This window comes from Apodemus sylvaticus, chromosome 11 (assembly GCF_947179515.1).
Source record: "Apodemus sylvaticus chromosome 11, mApoSyl1.1, whole genome shotgun sequence".
Lineage (NCBI taxonomy): Eukaryota > Metazoa > Chordata > Mammalia > Rodentia > Muridae > Apodemus > Apodemus sylvaticus.
This window is the reverse complement of record NC_067482.1, coordinates 35589345-35597754: the sequence shown is the minus strand read 5'-3', so window position 1 is coordinate 35597754 and position 8410 is coordinate 35589345.

Below are 8410 nucleotides of genomic sequence, written 5' to 3'. Positions count from 1 at the left end.
AAGACTGTATTCTTCTATTGAAAGAACCAATTTCACCCTAAAGTACCCCTTAAACTGTTTCTTGAGTCTCTGTTTCCAACAGCAGTGAGGAGATTCTATATTATTCAAGGAATTGAAGTATTATCCTATCTGGCAGATAGAACTCAGGGGTGGAGTTCTTGTCTAACATGCATAGGACCCAGCGCAGCAAAACCAAACAAATAAGGAAGTAAATAATGAGAAAATTAAAATGCCTCCCCAACTTGTAGAGATGCTAGTACGTCTTGCATTGATATCTTTAGAAAGCTGACACATAGACACTGAATTAAAAGGATGTTTTGAGAGTTGTCCTTATAGCAGACACTAATGATTTTATAAAAGAAATCATTCCACCCTTGGGTAGACCTTTATCTTAAGGGACATGTCCACACACTGAGGGAGAATTTGTCTCCCCATGGCTCCTCCCCTCTTCAGGGTACACAGGACTGTCCATGGAGTTCTTTAGTGCTTCAGTATTTGAAGACATGCCCTTCTCTGCACTGAGCTGGATTCACTGAGCATTTCTTCATGTTTCTGGTTTTTATGAGGTTGGCTATCTCTCCTCAGCAAGCACCCCAACTTGTCTTGGGCCTCCTACAATGCCTGCAAAGGGCAAGCTCCAAAACTCCGGAAGAGGCAGGCAGGTGACTGTACTGGTGAGCTGATCTTCGGCCAGCCCAGGATGCTTCCTTGCTGCTGCTGGGTGGCCACGTGGGAGATGCTGCTCTGAGGACTGGTTGGAAAAGTGTGTGTTTGCCTCCATGGGCATATGTGCATGCCTCTGTGTGTGTTTGTGTGTGTGCTTGCCTCTGTGTGCATGTGTGCACGTCTCTGTGTGTGTGTGTGTGTGTGCATGATTCTGTGTATGTATGTCTCTGTGTGTGAGGGGGGAGAGGGAGAGGAGAGGGAGGAAGACAAAGTGGGGAAGGGAAGGGAAGGTGGGAGGGGGAGGGGGGAGAGAGGAGAGAGGGGAGAGGGGAGGAGGGAGAGGGGAGGGGGGAGAGAGGAGAGAGGGGAGAGGGGAGTGGGGAGAGGGGAGTGGGGATAGGGGAGAGGGTAGAGAGGGAAGAGGGGAATGGGGAGAGGGTAGAGGGTAGAGGGGAATGGGGAGAGGGGAGAGGGGAGAGGGGAGAGGGGAGAAGGGAGTGGGGAGAGGGGAGAGGAAGCCCTCTATGTGTGAGCATTTAATGGATTCGGTCAACCACAGGTCAGAGTAGAAGGAAGGCATCTATGCTAAATATGTGGCCTTTCCTCATTATCATTTTCCTAAAAATTCAGCATAACAATACTCCTACATTGTTTTAGATATTTTAAGTAATCTAATGAAGACTTGTGGTATGCTGGAAGATGTGTGATTATTAAATGTAAACATAGCATCATTTTATAGAAGAAACTTGAGCCATCTGTGGATTTGGGTGCCTGTGGGTGGGAAGGCATTTCTAGAAGAAATCTATACTGTAGAAGGACAGCAATCTCTCCATAGGTAGACAGACAGATGGAGATAAGATCTAGAGTTTTAAGAAGAAGCATGGGGCTTGTAAAAGCACAAAAAAGGTCTGTGGACATGGTAAAGAAGATGGAAAGCTATTTTGTGACTTTATATAAACGGAAGGAGACTTTCAACGCCTAAACAGTCTGGCATAGAATCTATGGTTTTCCATTATTCTCTAGGACTAATGACATTTGGGGATGCTTTCAGCTATTTTATTCATCTCATTTTTAAAGGTATGAACAACACATAATGTAAGAACACAGAGCTGGAGACCAATTAAACAAACAGTCAGCTGGTGATATTTTTGCCACCCAAAGCGCAAATATTAAAAATCAGCAGCACATGAAAAGGCTGAGGTGATGAGCAGACTTCTGCCCAGGAGATAGGACCTTGCAGCCTCACACACCTGCACAACCCACACAAGACACACAATACCGAACAGGAAAGTGTCTGAGGAGAATGCTTGTCACCCTAGATAGTGACAATTGTCCCAACTCAGGAAAAAGGCAGTTGCTGGACAGCCTTGCCTGCAGGAAACACCTCACCATCTCACTACCCTGAGAAAGCCCCCATTGACTCCGTCCCCAAATAAAAGACACACTTATCCCACCGGTGCGGTGCTGAGCCACATCACAGCTTGAGGTGAAGGAAAGTTGGGAGGAGAGTTTGTATATAAATAACCAGATGCCTGACCTGATCTTTAAGGTTAATTCCCATCTTTCCATTCATTGTTCATCATAGTTTGTTGCCTTGCTTTTGGTTTTTAAAAGCGTAAAAGTGTTCAGCTTCACTGTCACCATGGCAACACACCCAGGCGGTTCCAAACAGGTTTAACTGAGGAATGAAGACCTGTTCCCAATGTGGACAGTGCCAGTCTATGGCTGGAGCCCTGGGCTGACTGCAGTTGGGGAAGGGGAGACGGGGCTGAGCTCTAGTGTTCAGCTCTCTCTGCTTCCTGACTGTGAATATAGGTGCCCAACACTCGCTCCCCTATCTTCCCTCCCTCCACGGACTGTATCCTTCAAATCAGGAGCAGAAACAACCCTCTCTTTAATTTGCTTTTGTCTGGTACTCCATCACCACAAGAAGACTAATATAAAGACTATTAAAATCATGGTTGCTGAGATTTTTTGGTTTGTTTGTTCCTTAAACTTTGCCTCTTAAGGTGAGTGCCTTATTTGCTTTCGTTAGAACCAAGGCCTTATTAATATTTTTTCTTAGAAGTTCAAGTAGGGAAAGTGGGGCGTCAACACTGTGGCTCAGGCCGGCCCTGGGTTTAACTGCCTTGGTGAGTCTTCATGTTCCTTGCATCATCCCTGGTAGCCAGCCAGGTGCAATGAGGAAATGGTGGACTTGGTCCAGTACTTCAGAGGTGTGCCACTGAACTGTAAGCAAGCTCTGAATGCGTTACAGCTCCACCTCATTTTGTGCGTGGTAGTCATCAGGTGCACAGCTGGCTGGTGGGCTCACAAGAGGGAAGTGCGGAGTGAGGTTCCCAGAGACACAGCACCTGGGTCCTGTGGGAGCTTTGCTGTGAGTACACCCAGGTACCAAACGGGTCTCTCTATCCAGGATATTGCCCAGAATGTGGCAAACAGTGGGAGGCTCATCCCTACTGGAGAAGCATTCATCTTGTGATTTGAGGGAGTTTGGGGACACGATCCCCGAGATGTAGCTCACCCCATCCTCCTGCCTTAGTCTCCTGAGGACTGAGCTTACAAGTGTCTACCACCACGCTGGGCATCGCTTTGTAATGATGACTTAAAATGGTTCAAAATCTTTTTATCCCTCCACCAACCCCAATGTTTTTCAAATATATAGAGACTACACCTACATCAAGTGATCACACAGGTAACTTAGTTCCACGAAATGGATTCTGGAGAACGGGGCTTGGAGAGGTGGCTCAGCTGGTGAGGTGCTAACCTTGAAACCACAGGAACCAGAACTAGATCAACAGATGTCACAAAAAAAAAAAAAAAAAAAAACACCAAAACAAAAACAAAAACAAAAAAACAGTCAGGCCAACAAAAAGCCATGCCTGTGGCACGAGCTTTAATCCCAGCACTGAGAAGGAGACAGATTCCTGAGTCAACCTAGCAGATGATGGGAAAACTATAGGCCAAATGAAATCCCCTGCCTCAGAAGAACCAGGTGGATGGTGCCCAAGGTACGACACCCAAGGTTGTCTTCCGTCCTCCATATATGCATGTGTGCACCCACACATAAACAGATTTCCAAGGTTTCCTCTGTTCTCCATATACACATGTGCACCCACACATACATACACACCCAAAGCTATCTCTGCCCTGCACCTACACATGTATGTCGCCACACATACATGCACACCCTGCATGAACATAAATACCTATGAAGTAGAAACGGAGCCTGGTGAGGTGGTATGGTGGTGTGGGCTCATGGTAACATTCTTCCCTGGGATGTGTGAGGCCCTGGGTTCAGGCTTCAGCATCTCAAAACAACAGAACAAAAAAAGACATCTAGAAATCCCCGAGGTGTAGAGTTTTTGTTAATGATGCTTTAAAACTTGGGGAAGCACTGTTGGGTGACATGGTGACAGCATTTCGAACTGACCCTAGGGCCCCAACACCAGCCATAGCCAGGTCATTCATTCTTGTGCAGAAACTTAACCATGGAGAAGCCCAGGGGACCATTGCCAATAACTGCTTCCCACAGTGGCCCTAGCCACCTGCTCTCTCTCTAAAGGAATCTGCCTGGCAGGCACATTTGTCTCAGAGTGCTCTGGCCCTGGCTACACCTCTTAAAATAGGTTATAGGGAAAGCAATTCCCAAAGTCGAGATAAGACCTCTCTCTCTCTTCCTTGACCTTATTGATGCCTTAAGTCTCGAATTCATTCAGTGAGCATTGAAGGCTCTGATAATGTGTGATTTTTTTAAATAAGTACTGATTATGAATGGAGATACATTATTCCTTGCCTTACAGAATTGTAGATAACCAGGAAAACCAGGTGCTTCAATGACCTGAATACAAAGAGTCACTTATGGGATAAAATCCTATCTTTAAACTAAGAAGGAAGGTTGGAGGAGAAATCTGTGTGTGCATAGGGGAGGGACAGGCACTTTTCCTTGGGAGGAGGAAAAGGAGGCAGATACAGCTTGCTTTGAGGAGGATTGCGGTTGGACCTGCTTCTGCTTAACTTCTAAATCGCTGGCCTCAAAGAGGGAGCAAGAGACTCATTAATGAAACCTGCGAATGACATTCGCCTGCAAAGCGTCTCAAACACCAGAAAGAACAGAAAAATAGAAAGGGTCTCTACAGAGGTCAGAATCTGCCAGGAAATGACAGAACTGAACCAGGAGAGATGGCAGAACACATCTGGAGTCAATAACCAGGAACACAGACATTCAGAAAGTGGGAAAGACAAGGGAAGTGGTTGAGCGAACAGAGTCCCCCTGTGGCTAGCCAATTACATATGAGTTCTAAAGGTGGGGGGGGGGTGCAGGTGGGGGGGTGGCTTTTCACAGCTTTTCAGGAAAGAAAAAAGCATCATCTCCCTTGATGGGTGACCTCAGCAGGCTTCCCCTAGGTGATGTCATGGTGCCCTTGCCATCCTTGGGTTGGTCTGTAAGTGCTCTGCCTCAGACAAAATGTCTTCCCACATCCTAGCCTATAAACATGGAGTCCTGCAAACAATGCACAATTAAGGCAAATTTCATCTGAGCAAGCACTCTATTACTGCTGAGTATCAACATGGACTCCCGGGAAGAGCTGACTTTGGGGAAGTATGGGAGGGAAACAGCCTGCAAGCTGATGTCCTCTCTTTCGAAGATTACCATGGCAGGAAGAGACTCTTTGTTTTTTCTTCTCTTTGTTTTTTCTTCTTTCTTTTTTTCTTCTCTTTCTTTTTTCTTCTCTTTCTTTTTCTTCTTTCTTTTTTCTTCTCTTTCTTTTTTTCTTCTCTTTCTTTTTTCTTCTGTTTTTCTTCTTTCTTTTTCTTCTTTCTTCTTTCTTTTCTCTCTCTCCTTCCTTCCTTCAACACATAACCAAATTTTTTGAAAGATAAGTACAAGAAGAAATGTATTTGAATTCTTAACATTTTCCAACTATTTCAGTTCTACAGATGTGTGCTAACTGCCCTGTCCATGACAGTTACTTGTCTTGAACTCTGGGGACCTCCAGAAAATTCAATGCCATCTTCATGGAGTTCAAGTTGAATTAGGAGAATAGAGTTAGGTAAATGGCATGAACAGGTGGCACACACCGTGATGGTGATGAAGATCTGAAGGACAAGGAGCAAGAGAGCCCACAGAGGAGGCCCAGGAAACGTAATGGACCACTCGGCTCCTAGGAAGGGTCACAAAGGTGACTGTAGTTCAGTTGCACAGCACACACGTGCTAGGGTTCAATCGTCAGCACCACATACACTGGGCATTGGTGGTACATGCCTTAATCCTAACACACAGGAAGAGAAGATAGGAGGATTAGAAGTTCAAGGTCATCCTCACCTTTATGGGCAGTTTAAGGCCATCCAGAGCTACATGAGGCCCTGTCTTTAAAAAAGTTAATAAAACCCAAAGACAAACAAAAGCAAGTAGGATTTTGATAAATGAGAGGAAGTCCTGAGGAGAAAGAGCCTGGCCAAACACTGTCATCAAGGACAACAATGCACATAGGTTGGTGGCACTGTATGATATTAAAATATTCTTTTAATGTCTTATATAGAAGTCATAGATTTTTTTCTTTAGTCAGGGCCTCATTACATATGTAGCCCAGTTGGTTTCACACTTACAATGTAGCCCAGGCTGTCCTCGGACTCATGACCCTCCCTCAGCCTCCCAAGGGCTGGGATTACTGGTGCGAACACAATACCTAGCTTAGAAATTACATGGTTTTGTGTTGGGAAGGACCATAGGTTCTCACCAAGTGAGGAAACGGTGTTTCAGCATATCTAGGGGTACCATGCCGGTTACTATTCCAAGTCCGTCCAGTGATAGAGCCTGGGTAGTTTTCTAAGTTTTTGTGGCTTTGGCTGTTGGCTCTTGTTCTGTCTTTTGGTGTTCAGCATATGACACACTATTCCTTCAAAACAGGATGCCCATCCCCCAAATTAAAGATAGCACTGCTGGTTCTCCCTTGTTTTCTTAGTCTCTGGTCCTTCCAACTGTCTTTGTAAGTCGTCCGGGTGATGATAAAGAGTCCACCTAATTGGGACATTTGCCTTTTAAATATGTCATCAAGTGTTGGATCTTGAGATGAGAGCACCTTGGATTACCTGAGTGATCTCTAAGTCTAGTATCCTTAGGAGAGAGAAGAGAAGACAGACTCAGGAGGCAATGTGAAGGTTTAGTCTAGCAAGTGACCTCTGGGCCCAATAGAAGAGGCAAAGGTAGATTCTCTCTGGCCTAGGTCTCTCAAAGACAGGAATGTGCCCCTGCTGATGTCTCGATTTCAAACTTCTACATACTCTAGAACTGAAAAAAAAATTTAATGAAATTGTTTTAAACTCCTGAGTTTATGGTCATCAGCTGTAGCAATCCCATATATAACCCTAGAGGTAAATCCCACAGAAATGAGGTAAATGTTCCCAATGACCCACTCTAACCCTTCTCCACATGGCTAAATGACGGGGTAGAAACATTTTGACATGGCAGCCACTAAGACTCCTGTATACTTAGGATAGCAATCCCTCCCCAGTGTACAAATCTAATGATTTGCTTTTGGTTCACTAATAAGTTACAACGCAGATGTCTTTAGAGGTGACCGTGAGACCAATTTACAAGGGCCCCCAGGGGCTACCAGTGTAATGGCTGAGTGTGTGTGTACTGTGGAAGATGTCATACAAGTGTGACCACAGTTCTTAACGAGGAGCTTGAAGACACAGGGTGACTCACGTGTTGATGTGAGGACGAATGAGCTGAAGCATTCGGAGTTCTATTCAAAAGAGGCCACGTGACTGACAGACCGTAGTCACAGGCAAGCTACACATCATCTCAACAGATAGCAATGGCATAGCTAAGCCTCCTATCATGCAAACGCTGTTGCCATGCTGTGTGCCAAGAAGCTATTAAAGGAATTCCTAGAGAGCTTCCTCTCTGCTGCTGGTGAAGTCTTTCTCGTTCTCGGTGACAAATGCATCCGAGTCACCGGTAGGCAGTGGTGACAATGGTGATGTCTCAGCGAGCATCCTCCAGAGTAAAACTCGGTGTCAAACAAACAACATTTGAGATGAAACTTTGGGCACATGTTTGAAGTGAGCTGGTCAACCCACAAACAACCACAGGGAATGTGGCCCCTGGGCAGGGAGGAGGGACTCTTTGAGAGATAGAAGAAGTACAGAGGGATTAAAAAAAGAAAGAGAGAAACACTCATCGTCAAGCATGTATGTGTCCAGTGTGGAGCCAGCTCTTCTGCCCTGTCTGAAGTGGGGAATGCCTCTGCTCCTTTCTGTTTTAAAATATCAAAATTGTAAATTTGTTGCTACGACTTTTAATCGAAATTTGCTATGGGATAGGGGCTATGCTGGTACTAGACAGGCGTTTTTCTCATGTAATATTTAAAGCAATTGATTTTACATTATGTATTCTTATGCCTCATGTGAAGAAACATCTCAGCTGAAGAAACACAAATAATCTTTGGTCATCCATCTATGCATCCATCCATCTGTCTACTGTCCATCCACTATCTATCCACACATCTATCCATCAACCACACATTCATTTACCTATCATCCACACATCCATCTGTCTGTCCACCCAGCCACCAAACACTCCAGGTATTACATATGGGGAATAATGCTCACTTTCAGTGACAACACACTCAGCACCCCCCCACCCCCCACCCCAGGTAACCTATTGCATTTTTTGAAATGCCAATTCACAGGAGGCGCTTTCTCTCCTTGATTTGAAGTCTGTATCTCTGTGTTG